The 12,375-nt window shown below is 45.9% G+C and overlaps 3 protein-coding genes across 4 annotated transcripts in view; 2 read left to right on the top strand and 1 right to left on the bottom strand.

Annotated features, from left to right (window-relative positions):
- The window catches only part of FGR (FGR proto-oncogene, Src family tyrosine kinase), a 49,738-nt gene extending 38,726 nt beyond the window's left edge, over positions 1-11,012 (bottom strand). The window contains exon 1 of one of the 2 annotated variants that reach the window (XM_081961899.1): positions 10,706-11,012. The gene's annotated coding sequence lies outside the window, so the exon portion shown is untranslated. The remainder of the gene's footprint in view (positions 1-10,705) is intronic. The other variant, XM_081961900.1, reaches the window with a different exon arrangement.
- Positions 1-12,375, top strand: part of LOC309396643 (digestive cysteine proteinase 2-like) — a 415,994-nt gene that overhangs the window by 296,083 nt on the left and 107,536 nt on the right. The gene's annotated exons all lie outside the window — the stretch shown is intronic.
- LOC309396645 (digestive cysteine proteinase 2-like) overlaps positions 11,513-12,375 on the top strand; it is a 65,701-nt gene continuing 64,838 nt past the window's right edge. The window contains exon 1 of the mRNA XM_081961949.1: positions 11,513-11,592. The gene's annotated coding sequence lies outside the window, so the exon portion shown is untranslated. The remainder of the gene's footprint in view (positions 11,593-12,375) is intronic.

The raw sequence follows: 12,375 nt of genomic DNA, 5'->3' as shown, positions 1-12,375 counted from the left end.
AGGTTATGTCCAGATCATGGCCAACTCATAAGTAAAACAAAATTGTGCTAGCTATGTATTGTGAGATCAGGGCTGGTCCAAAGCGGAATCATAACAAAACCTCATCTCTATATTATTAGCATCTCAAGACAAACTTCTGAGAACTAGAAGAGGAGAGTGGGAGAGGGGGAGGAAGGGAAGGAGAGAGATTGTTAGTTAATTAGTTAGTCACTCAGTCAGTTCCTGGCAGAAATTGCAAAATATGAAAAATATATAGGAAAAACGGAAGTGTGGATAGCTGAAGAAGCTGGAGATCGTATACTGAGCCATTCAAGCACAAATGTTGGTCTTCTCTTATCAACATAAAAGCCAGGACACCGGAATTCTTCAATGAGTTTTTCTCAAAATTTCTTTTTGCTTCATTCACTTATTAACCTAGGAACTAGTGGGGAAATTTTTTCTCCATTCACATTTGGTCATCTCCTGCCTCTGTTCTTATAATGGCAACAGTCAGAACAGGATATGTGTCAATCACCTTGTCAAACAATAGGCTTATGCAAGCAAGAAGGGGAACATCTGTGATGTGCAATCACTTCCAAAACCTCATAGATTTGTTTGCAGTGCTTGTTCTTGATGTAGGCATGCTGTGTGATTCCAGCCATTATCATTGGTAAACCATGGTTTGTGCCTTACAATAAACAGGAATCCATCATTAAATGATCCATGGTTTGGTAATCCCAGTACACAAGCTTACACGGCCTTTGATTGTCTTTATTGTCACATTTTGAGGTTGCCTACCATGCTAGCAATGATGCAATAATGTCTCCTCCAACAATGGAAACATGCCCTTGAAAAGTAATCCTGTTTTTTTTGGGGGGGGGGAGTTCAGAATTTCACCAGTAACATTTGACTAAACACATTTGCATATCAGGTTATTCAAGGGAGGAGACACAGTAAGTGTTCTCCTTTTCAAAAGAAGAAGATTCAGGAAAAGTATTAGAGGAAGCCTCTTGCTCCAAGCTATGGAACGAATCAATGGATGAGGGCAGGCAGCCCTCAGATCCGTCTCTAGAAATGTGGCTTTCTCTCAAGCTTTCCTGATCATGGACATGGGACTCAAACAGGCATCTAAGAGCAGATTACAGCATCTATCTGAGCTAGCCTCATCCTTAGACCTTTCTCAACAATACAGTATCTACCCTTCTTCAAGGAGCACAGTGCTTTTGGCATCTTTAAGATGTGTGGACTTCAACTCCCAGACATTCCCCAGTCAGCAACCAGTTTGGAGTTGGAAGTCCAAACATATTAAAAGTTCCCAAGTTTGAGGACGTAGGGTTAGCACAAAAAAAAAAGAGCCAGCATCAATTGCCAATTCTAGGTTTCATGTGTTTTGACTCACTACCATATCAAGTTCTTCTGGATCACAACAGCCAGCAGATAAAACATCATCCAATGAGGCTCTGCAACATGACTTGTTGGACGCGGTGGCTCAGTGGCTAAGATGCTGAGCTTGTTGATCAGAAAAATCGGCATTTCAGCAGTTTGAATCCCTAGCACTGCGTAATGGAGTGAGCTCCGGTTATTTGTCCCAGCTTCTGCCAACCTAGCAGTTCGAAAGCATATCAAAATGCAAGTAGAAAAATAGGGATCAGCTTGGTGGGAAGGTAACAGCATTCCATGCGCCTTCGGCATTTAGTCATGCCAGCCACATGACCAGGGCCACATCTTTGGACAGTGCTGGCTCTTTGGCTTTGAAACGGAGAGGAACACCACCCTCTAGAGTTGGGAACGACTAGCACATATGTGCAATGGGAACATTTACCTTTACTTTTAACATGACCTGGAGTTAGCTGGTCTTCAGAACTCTGCTTGAGCTTCACTAGTCTGGTTTGCCTACCCCATATCCCATTCCCCCTTTTAGAACTCCCAATCAAAAATAAAGCAAAAATAAGTTTTAAAATGGGAAAATATCAGGACACAAAAACAACTGAGGATTCAGACAGATCCAGTCCTCTCTATTGGACTAGCTAAGAGTAGGACTGAAACCTACCAGCAGGACAACCACCTCTCTTAAGGGAAAGGGGAAGAAACCAATTGAAAGTCACAAATAAAGTGAAAGTTGCAAATAAGCAAGACAAACCCTGTTGATAGATCTGGGGATTTTCAGGGCAGATTCTGAATGACTCCATTTTGGAGAATTGCTAATAAGGAATTCTGAAAATGCACCCCCTCTCCCCCCCCTCCACAAAATGAAGTAGTAGAGATTTTCTCCACCTTCTTCTACCTTAGCAGAAGCTTGGAAACAAGCAGATTTCAGAACCAGAGGCGGGAGACGGAAAAATAGATGGAAACTAATCAAGGGGAAAACCAACCAAGAACTAAGGAGAAATTTCCCGACAGAACAATTAATCAGTGGAATGAGTTGACTCCAGAAGTTCTGGGGGCTCCAATGCCAGAGGTTTTAAAGAAGAGATTGGACAGCCACTTGTCTGAAATAGTATAGGGCAGGGGTGTCCAAACTTGGGAACTTTAAGACTTGTGGACTTCAACTCCCAGAATTCCCCAGCCAGCATGGCTGGCTGGGGAATTCTGGGAGTTGAAGTCCACAAGTCTTAAAGTTCCCAAGTTTGGACACCCCTGGTATAGGGTTTCCTGCTTGAACAGGGGGTTGGACAGTCTAGAAGACTTCCAAGGTCCCTTCCAACTCTGCTATTCTGAGAGTATGAAGGAACTCAGGCAACAAAGGGTTAATGGAATTGGCAAAATGCTAGAGTGGAAATAGTGGTGGTGGGAGGCCAGTTAATACCCAGCGTGGATGAGTCATTGCCATGCCACCACCATTTCCCAAATAGGTAGATGGGACTTACAAAAAGTCCTAAACTTTTAATGATAATCTATAATGGTTGGGTTCACCCATCCTACTGCGCCAGAGTCATGTAAGTGGCCTTGTAGCTAAGTGCAAATGCAGCTTTGAAACAGCGGGTACTCTGCCCACGAAGTTTTCCAAGCAGAAGATGGATAATTGCCTATAGCTGGCCCTGGATTTACTTCCCTAAGTGGGGGACTAGATTAGACGTCAATCAAAGCAAGGCCCCCAAAGTCCAGTTGCCTTTTTGAAAGCACCTTTGGGACAACCATGACTTGGATGACTGAGGACCTCCACAGACAATCAAAGCAAGGCACAACAAAATAATTAAATCTATCTATGGAGATTACGATTTTTCCATCTCCTGAAGACTTTAAAAAGTGACTGGGAAACCACTGATCCTGAATGCTCTAAATAGCTTTCCTGCGTGTTGCAAAGGGTTGAACTACAAATAGACCTCAACTTATGACTACAAAACAATAGGTCAGAGTTACAGCAGTCTCAGACAGAGTGCTTTATGGCCCATAAAACACTTCTGGCCATTGTAAAATGTTGTAAACCCCCCTCTTCCACGGTCACATGGCCGTATTTTGGTGCTTGGCAACAATTTACATTTAAAACTGGTTGAAGCAACCCATGATCACATCTTAGTCATTTTGGGAGAATAAATTCAGATCTAGAACCACATGATTTGCTTAACAAGATTCAGTCTTAAGATGGTGTGATTTGCTTAAAAACTACCATCAAATCGCATCAGTCACATGGGTGCCTCGATTTACAGCCAAAATTCCAGTCCCAATTGCCATCAAAGATAGAGGACTACCCGTAAATCAATGTTTTTCAAGTTTGACAACATTGGAATAGGTGGACCTCAACTCCCAGAATTTCCCCATGAATTATGACACTTCCAAAGAAGGGGAAAAAAGGTTGGTCAATGCCTTAAACCTGAATTTCTAACAATCTGGCCCTAACCTGTTCATACATAGGTAAAGGTAAAGGTTCCCCTCGCACATATGTGCTAGTCGTTCCCGACTCTAGGGGGCGGTGCTCATCTCTGTTTCAAAGCCGAACAGCCAGCACTGTCCAAAGACGTCTCCGTGGTCATGCCTCCGGCATGACTAAACGCCGAAGGCGCACGGAACGCTGTTACCTTCCCACCCAAGGTGGTTCCTGTTTTTCTACTTGCATTTTGCATGCTTTTGAACTGCTAGGTTGGCAGAAGCTGGGACAAGTCACGGGAGCTCACTCCGTTACATGGCGATAGGGATTCGAACCGCCGAACTGCCGACCTTTCTAATTGTTCATACATATCAACACAAAATTTATCCTAAATATGGGTTCTTTCATTCCAGAGCACACGGAGCAACCGTGTCACAAAAGGAAAGCTTTGTTACTCCCCCATGTACTATATCGGTGACAAAGCTCTCTCTGCACACAGGAAAAGCTACCAAATAAGTAAATGTATCTTTTATGAATCTATTCAAGGTTCCAGATCCCACTGAAAACTCTGAATAGCCAGACAGCAGCTATCTATCTCTATGCGGATGTGGGGAGTGGGGATTGACTGCGGAGGCTGATGCATATGCTACATTTTGTACTTGCTGACTACCCAAGTACACGATGAATGCACATCAAGGCATTTTTTGAACAGCACACATATGTTTCAATAGAGACATTTGCTGGGAGGGAGGGGGGTTGCCAGTAATGAACATTCCCCAGGCAAATTAGTGCTTCAGCATACCCAGGACATTAATAAAAGCTGTTCTGCTTGGCCAGGGAGTCTGCAGGTGGGAATTGGCTTTTCACATCCAAAACACAATAACACAGTAGTTCCATTACATCAAGTTCTTCACAAGCCACCCAGATATTGCTATTTATACAGTTGGGAATCTAAAGATTTGATCTCGCCTCTCTCTCTCTCTCTCTCTCTCTCTCTCTCTCTCTCTCTCTCTCTCTCTCTCTCTCTCTCTCTCCCTCCCTCCCTCCCTCCCTCCCTCCCTCCCTCCCTCCCTCCCTCTCTCTCTCTCTCTCTCTCTCTCTCTTTATAAGATATGAGCTAACCCACAGCCTGGTTTTGATTTGCAGATCCATAAGAAAGATTTTAAGAAACCTTAAGGCTATAATGGACCAAAGTAGCAAATTTACTAAAGGCCAAACAGAGTGTCTGGTTCACCCAACACTCCGGGTCAACGAGGCAAAATTCTGGGCTCCAGTAACTTATGATGATCAAACAATTGAACCACAATTAGCTTGATGGGATGGCTTGGTTCGTACAATATGCAAAGGCATATGGCTGACTCCCAATGATGTGAAATGCAAAACTCAATCCCATTTTAGCTGAATGGAACATGTACAATTCCAGCTATGAAGCTAAGTTCTTTTCAAATAGAATAGAATAGAATTCTTTCTTGGCCAAGTGTGATTGGACACACAAGGAATTTGTCTTTGGTGCATTTGCTTTTCAGTGTACATAAAAGAAAAGATACATTAGTCACGAATCATAAGGTGCAACACTTAACGATAGTCATAGAATACAAATAAGCAATCAAATCATACTAGGAAACTATCAATATAAATGGTAAGGATACAAGCAACAAAGTTACAGTCATACAGTCATAAGTGGGAGGAGATGAGTGATAGGAACGATGAGAAGATTAATAGTAACACAGACTTAGTGAATAGTTTGACAGTGGTGAGGGAATTATTTGTTTAGCAGAGTGATGGCATTTGGGGAAAATCTGTCCTTGTGTCTAGTTGTTCTGGTGTGCAGTGCCCTATAGTGTTGTTTTGAGGTTAGGAGTTGAAACAATTTATGTCCAGGATGTGAGGGGTCTGTAAATATTTTCACAGCCCACTTTTTGACTCGTGCAGTATACAAGTCCTGGATGGAAGGCAGGTTGGTAGTAATTGTTTTTTCTGCTCTCTAATCAAAAATCAGCTCTCTAATACGCACACTACTAATGCACAATGATTGTGGTTAAATCACAGCCTTGACATGGAAGTCAGTTCCCAGTGTTGTGAAGACATATATTTCTTGCTAAACCAAGATGAATTTCAAGACTTAAATTGGAGTTTTCCAAACTTGCCAACTTTATGTGTGGACTTCAATTCCCAGAATTCCTCAGTCAGAATGGAAGAATATAGCTTGGTGAAAGGTAGAGAATCTGCATAGAGTTGTCAGTTTATGAACTAGCCCCAATGACCTAGTGGTTTCTTGATAACTGATAACCAACTGCCTGATTTATTAGGGACCATCAAGTTGCTGTTAACTCTTCAAGACCACATAGATTTTCTCCAGAATAGAATAGAGTTGGAAGGGACCTTGGAGGTCTTCTAGTCCAACCCCCTGCTTAGGCAGGAAACGCTACACCACTTCAGACAAATGGTTGTCCAACATCTTCTTAAAAAATTCCAGTGTTGGAGCATTCAGAACTTCTGGAGGCAAGCTGTTCCACTGATTAATTGTTCTGTCAGGAAATTTCTCCTTAGTTCTAAGTTGCTTCTCTCCTTGATTAGTTCCCACCCATTGCTTCTTGTCCTGCCCTCATCATCCTCAACCTAGCCTTTCAAGTCTCTAAACGATAATTCACTGAGTAATTTCGTTTCATAATTTCCTTTTTACAAAACTATAATGTAGATAAAGTTCCAGTATAAAGCAACTTTAAACTTTATAAAAGGGACAATCGCATTCTCACGAATTCCTCTTTCATGCTGTATTTCCTTTTGTTTGTATGATAATGCATGAGAATCAAAGCTACCTCAGCCAACAAAACAAAACATTGAATTCTCAGATCCTTAGCTAATCAATCAAAGTTGGATGATTAATGTGCAGTTCTAGTTGTTAACTATTTCATCCCACACTGGCACAACAGCTGGTACTAGACAACACAGGATGACCTGCCAAGATCTTATCGGTGCAAATCTTAGCGATATCAACTTAGCTAGAGGAAAATGCATGGGCTGATTGACAAAATAATGTGAATTTCTTCCTCAAAATGCAGTGCCAGATGGGAAAACTTGCTAATTAGACTTCTAGAAGGTGTCCTCCCAGCCCATCTGGAAAGCACTTGGTTGGGGAAATCTACACCGACTAAAAAAAAAAAGTTTGTAATTGGGACTTCCTGCCCATAAAGCACACATCCCCAGACTCAAATTTTATCCGTTCTCTCTGCCCTAGCAATAATGACCCTGAATAAGGAAATGGATTAAAACTAGGAAGAAGTCAGATAATTTTTTTATCTGCTGGGACCAGAAGTAACTTTTAAGAGAGATCTCTGCCCTATAAGGTAGAGCAGGCTAAGAAAGCAACTTCCATATAGGTCAGAGTTACTTGTAATGTAACAGCTGTAAGTAACCATCTTGCAAGCACAGGTAGCCCTCGACTTAAGACCACAAATGAGCCCAACATTTCTGTGGTTCAGGGAGACATTTGTTAAGTGAGTTTGCCCCACTTTATGAACTTTCTTGTCCAAGTTGTTAAGTGAATCACTGGAGTTAGTAACATGATTGTTAAATGAATCTGGCATCCCGAATTGACTTGGAAAGTTGAGAAAGATGTTCAAGTTACTTTGGGACCCAGCAATGGTCATAAGTAAGAACCAGTTGCCACGCATCTGCCTTTTGATCATGGGAATGGCTACAAAGATTGTGAAAAATTGCCCTAACTCCCCCCCCTTGTAATTGTAATCTTGAATGGCCACTAAATGAACTTTTGTAAATTGAAGGTTACCAGTCTGAATGTGCTTCCCCCTCCCTCATCTTATCTTCATGTGAATTAGGGATGGATTTGCCCCAGGCGTTTTCTCAAATTACGTTCTTGGCTCAGATTTAAGCCACTCTTATCTCACCATTGTCTTGGTAGCAAGTTTTCTCCGGCTGTCCTTCCAGGACTTTCTCACTGCCTCTAACAAAAGAATCTTGCCCTCAGGTGCAAGTAATCGGCAACAGGAGCAGAGAGCAAAGCCCTGAAAGTTTACTCCAGGTTACCTATACACAAGAATCTGAACTACAGGTAGTCCTTGACTTACAACAGTCCATTTACTGACCGTTCAAAGTTACAACAGCGGCACTGTAAAAAGTGACAGTTTTTCACATGACCATGGCAGTATTCCCATGAGCAAAATTCAGAGGCTTGGCAATTGACTCATATTTATGACAGTTGTAGTGTCCTGGGGGGGGGGGGGAAGGTGATCCCATTTTACGACCTCCTGACAAGCAAAGATTCACTTAGCCACATTACTAACTTTAACAATTGCAGTGACTCAGTTAACACCTGTAGCAGGAAAGTTTGTAAAGTGGGGCAAAATTCACTTAACAGCTGTCTTAACAACAGAAATTTTGAGCTCCGTTGTGATTATAAGTTGAGGACAACCTGAGCTAACAATCAAGCCAAATTGGCATTAGATAATGGTCAATAGAGTTCACGGGGTGGGGCTGGACTTGGGTCTCTTGTGGGAAAGCAATATTTCCAAACTGATGACACATTTAACCCCGTGCTCAAGATCAGTCTGCTCATTTCTTACACTTATGCAGCCCTATTCAGAAATGCTGGGAACCGAATCCAAATCCTTCGGCATTCACAACATCTACCCTCCAACACTTTTTAGCTACAGTCCTTTCCCAAAAGCTGTTAAGTCTAAAATCAACATTTTTACAAAATGAAAAAAAAGGGTGGAGGGACACTCCCTACGGGCCACAGAGATGTTTTTTTCTCAGGAAGGAGAATTAACTTCTGCTTAATGCTGGAGAGGAAACACCTCCTTTAAGAATAGTCATAGTAACGGTCTTTCTCCGCCCTCCTGGTCCTCTCATCCCCACACAATGCAATCTTCAGCTTTGAAAAACAGGATTTCCGTCAGAAGCCGAGACCAATTCCCGGATCTCCGAGTGTTGGAAATTAAGAGAAAACTGCCCCATTTCTGGGGGGGGGGGGACTCCCAATTCTGGAAAGGAGACTTTAATAATATACTGCAATACAAATAATGCTAACATTAAAAAAAAAACATCTTTGCTACTAATACTAATAAGGATAGACAAGAGTCAGAGCAGAAAATAATAAATCTTTTTCTTAGAAGACTTTAAACATAAAAGCCGAAATATTTCCAGTTGCAGTGAATAGACATAACTAAGTTACCAACAAACTTACACATTGCAAAACTAGGTAAGTGTAACACAGAAAAATATGGCTAAATTCAGGCATGGCTCTAAGCCAGGGGTCAGCAACCTTTAACACTCAGCCACAAAGGTCCTAACCGGAACTCCACTCCTTTCATTCTGGAGCCGACTGGAAGTCTGGTTCCCCCACCAGAGTCTCCTAGCACAGTGTCCTTTTTCCTCCAAGTGTCCTAACCGAAAGGGCGACAGGAACCACAGCAGAGGGAGGAAAGAACCACATGTGGCTCCAGAGCCATGTATTGCCAACCCAGCTCTAAGCCATAAAGGTTGATGATGCTTATTGAATAACAGGTGTTTCTAACCCAGAGCACTAAGTCAAAAAGGATATTATGGCTAACTGAAGTTCAAAGTATAGTTTGTTAGTTGTGTTCATTAGATTCCTCAATCAATTCAGCATGTTGAGCTTGGATCCCATAAAAGAGGTGTCCTGGGTGTGTGTGTGTGTGGAGAGATGGAGATGCTGTAGTTGGGGTGCCTGGGATTTATTCCGTCGTGGGAACTCCGTGCGGAGGATAAGAGGGAGGGAAGTCCACCTTGTGGTAAGGATGCAGGTAGTCATTTCCGCAGGATACGTTAAAAACCAAAAACAGAAGCAAAAACCAAGCGCAAACCCAGCAGCCGTTCGCGGCCGCAGCCGGCGGCCAACTTTCTCAAAGGTTACTCGTCCGATTTACAACACAGGGTGCGCGACGCGGGGGGAGGGGTGAGGCGGGGCTCGAGCCAGGAGCCTATCAATGGGGGCGAACGTGAGGCGCCCCCACACCGCGGCCGAGCGAATTCGGTTGAGGAGCCCTTGCGATCCGGCTGCGGGAAAGAGCGGGCGCCAAAGGGAAGCCAAAGGGCAGGAGGAAGGCGAGGATGGGCGGAGGCGAGCCACGCCACCCACCCTCCCCCCAAAAAGGGGAAGCGGTTCACAGGTGTCCTGGCGGTCGCGCGGCCAATTCAAACGCAGACTTTCCTGGGTAGAGGTGGAGGACACCGCGCGAAAGGGATCAGCCTCCTCCGGATTAGGAAGGGGGTGGAGGGGGAGTCAAATAGAAGTAACGTTCCTTGTCCCCGGATTGCAGACTGGGACGGGGAGGCATTTGGGAATGAAGCAGCGCCTGATATCCACTCCCACTCCCCCAGAACCGCCCGCATCCCCTCTCCCCACCACCCACCCCGAGAATCCAGTTCTGCGCTGGCTGCGGACTGCGCGAAAGGGATTGAAGGAGATGGCGTTGGGAGAGAATCCGGAAGAGGGAGAGAAGCGAAGGTCCCCTCCGCCGTGCCAGCCCGCCTCCACTCCGCCTTGCGCGGTGTTGCCCTCCTCGGGAGCCTGCCAGCCCGGCTGGGAATAAGGAAGTGCCTTCCGCATCTCTTCCCACCCACCCCGCCCCCCACCACTCGCTGCCGGCAACCCCAGAGCGACTCCCGCGCATCCCCGTCCATTCCCAAACGCCTCCAGAGGCGCCTGTCCACCCACCATCCCGTGGGCGGCCGGACGCGCGTGGTCCCCAGCCCCCCGCTCGGTCCCCGCGGCCTTGGCTTTCCCGGCGCCTTCCGAAGCGATGGCCGAGCCCCTCCGGAAAAGCCATCTGAGACCACCCCCACCCCACCGCCCCCGCGGTCCAGGCCGGCCTAAAAAACGCCCGCCGGCTCCGTTACACGTGCCCGGGTAGCGTTTTCCTCAACAGCCTCTCTCACCTGGTAGCGCTTCACGCCGGCTGGCTGGCTGGCTGGCTGGCCGGCGGGCTGGCTCGCCTTCCCGACCGGAACGGCTCCGCGACAGCGCCGCTTCTTTCCCCCCCACAAGGCGCTGGAACGGCGCGTCCGCCTCTCCGAGCTGGGCGTCCCTGCGTCTCCAGCCGAGGCCGGCCAAGCGAAGAAAGCGGGGCTGGCCCGGCTGAGGAGAGCGCTACTTGGGCGGGCATGCGCGCGCCGGAGTGTATAAATATATTCCCTGGCTGACCCTTCAGCTGCTCTACGGTAGTAGCAATTACGCGCGCGCGCAGAAGCGCAAACTCGCGCGCGCAGGCACCGAAAACCCTCTCTTTCCCCACCTTCCTTCGCTCTGCCCTCCCCCTTTCGCTCTAAGCGGAGCCGCTCGTCGTGTGAGGCGGGGACCGGGCGGGAGGTGGGTGGGTGGGGGACCGAGGGCGCGCGCCTGCGGTTGGAGGGCTCGGCAGCATCTCCTCCTTCCAACCCGCCCCCCCCCCGTCGCTTGTCAGACCCCCTTAAGCGCCCGGTTCCCACCCGCCAGTGGGTCGCACGCTGGATGCTGTCTGGAGGAGGAAAAGAACTGACAGGGGGGGAGGGGGAGCGAGGGGGGGAAAATCCTTTACAAGTATATTTCAAAGGCATTTCGGACGAGTTTGGAGAAGGAAGGGTCTTCTCTTAGGTTGGGCGACCGCTTCCCTCCCCCTCCCCTCCCCTCCCGGCTTTTAGAAGCGACGTCTGCAAAACGGCCTTTTGCGGGATGATAAACCGAAACTGCGACTTCTGCTCTTCCTTAAATGTCAGGGTGGGGTCAATCCGATTCCTGCCGACTTTGGCTTATGGGCTGGCCACCCGATCCCGGGTGGTAATGTAAGGTTTGTTCACTAGTAGGCCATTGTACCATAGTTGTGTACGTGTGAACCCAACCTGCGCGGTTTATTGTGATGATACCTGTGTATCATCCCAACTTAGGTTCATGGTTCTATGTATCATTGCAACTTGGTTTATGGTTCTGTGTATCATCGCAATTTAGTTCATGGTTCCATGTATCATCCAAACCTGGTTTATAGTTCCATGTGTCATCCAAGGTTTATGGTCTCTTATGTCATCCATACTTAGTTTACGGTCCCATGTGTCATCCCAACTTTGTTTATGGCTCCATGTGTCATACAAACTCATAAAACTGGGTTGAGTAAATTATGGATATAAATATTGTGGGGCTGTAGCTGTTTCTACTGGTGTCTGAGAGTCAGCTGAATCTGTTGCACTGTGTTCCTTCCCAATTTGATAGATGTGAACCTTCCTTGGGCTATTTTTGGGTGGTCCAATTTGCCTGAATTCAAGCCTGTGCATTTATTATTGCATGTATTGGGCAGATCCGGAAAACAGATTCGTTTGGGATCATGTGGCAGTGGTTTTCAGCTTATCTCGCAAAGCCAGTGACTGAATCTGGCCATTCAGCATACAGTGGAACATAAAATATTGTGTCACTGAACTTTGCACTGGTAAATGATTGGCTTGGAAAATGGAAACGGAAGCTGCTGGTTGCTGATTCTCTTCAAATCTTTTAGAAGTGATTAATTGGATTTTAACTTTTCTGCATACTCAAAACTGCCATAAACCTATAAATTCTCCAAGTAGGATGTACTATCTTCAAT

The sequence above is a fragment of the Natrix helvetica genome (genome assembly GCF_964273705.1).
Source record: "Natrix helvetica genome assembly, chromosome: 9".
Taxonomy (NCBI): domain Eukaryota; kingdom Metazoa; phylum Chordata; class Lepidosauria; order Squamata; family Natricidae; genus Natrix; species Natrix helvetica.
Note: the sequence above shows the minus strand (reverse complement) of the source record. Positions and strands in the feature narration are given on the sequence as shown.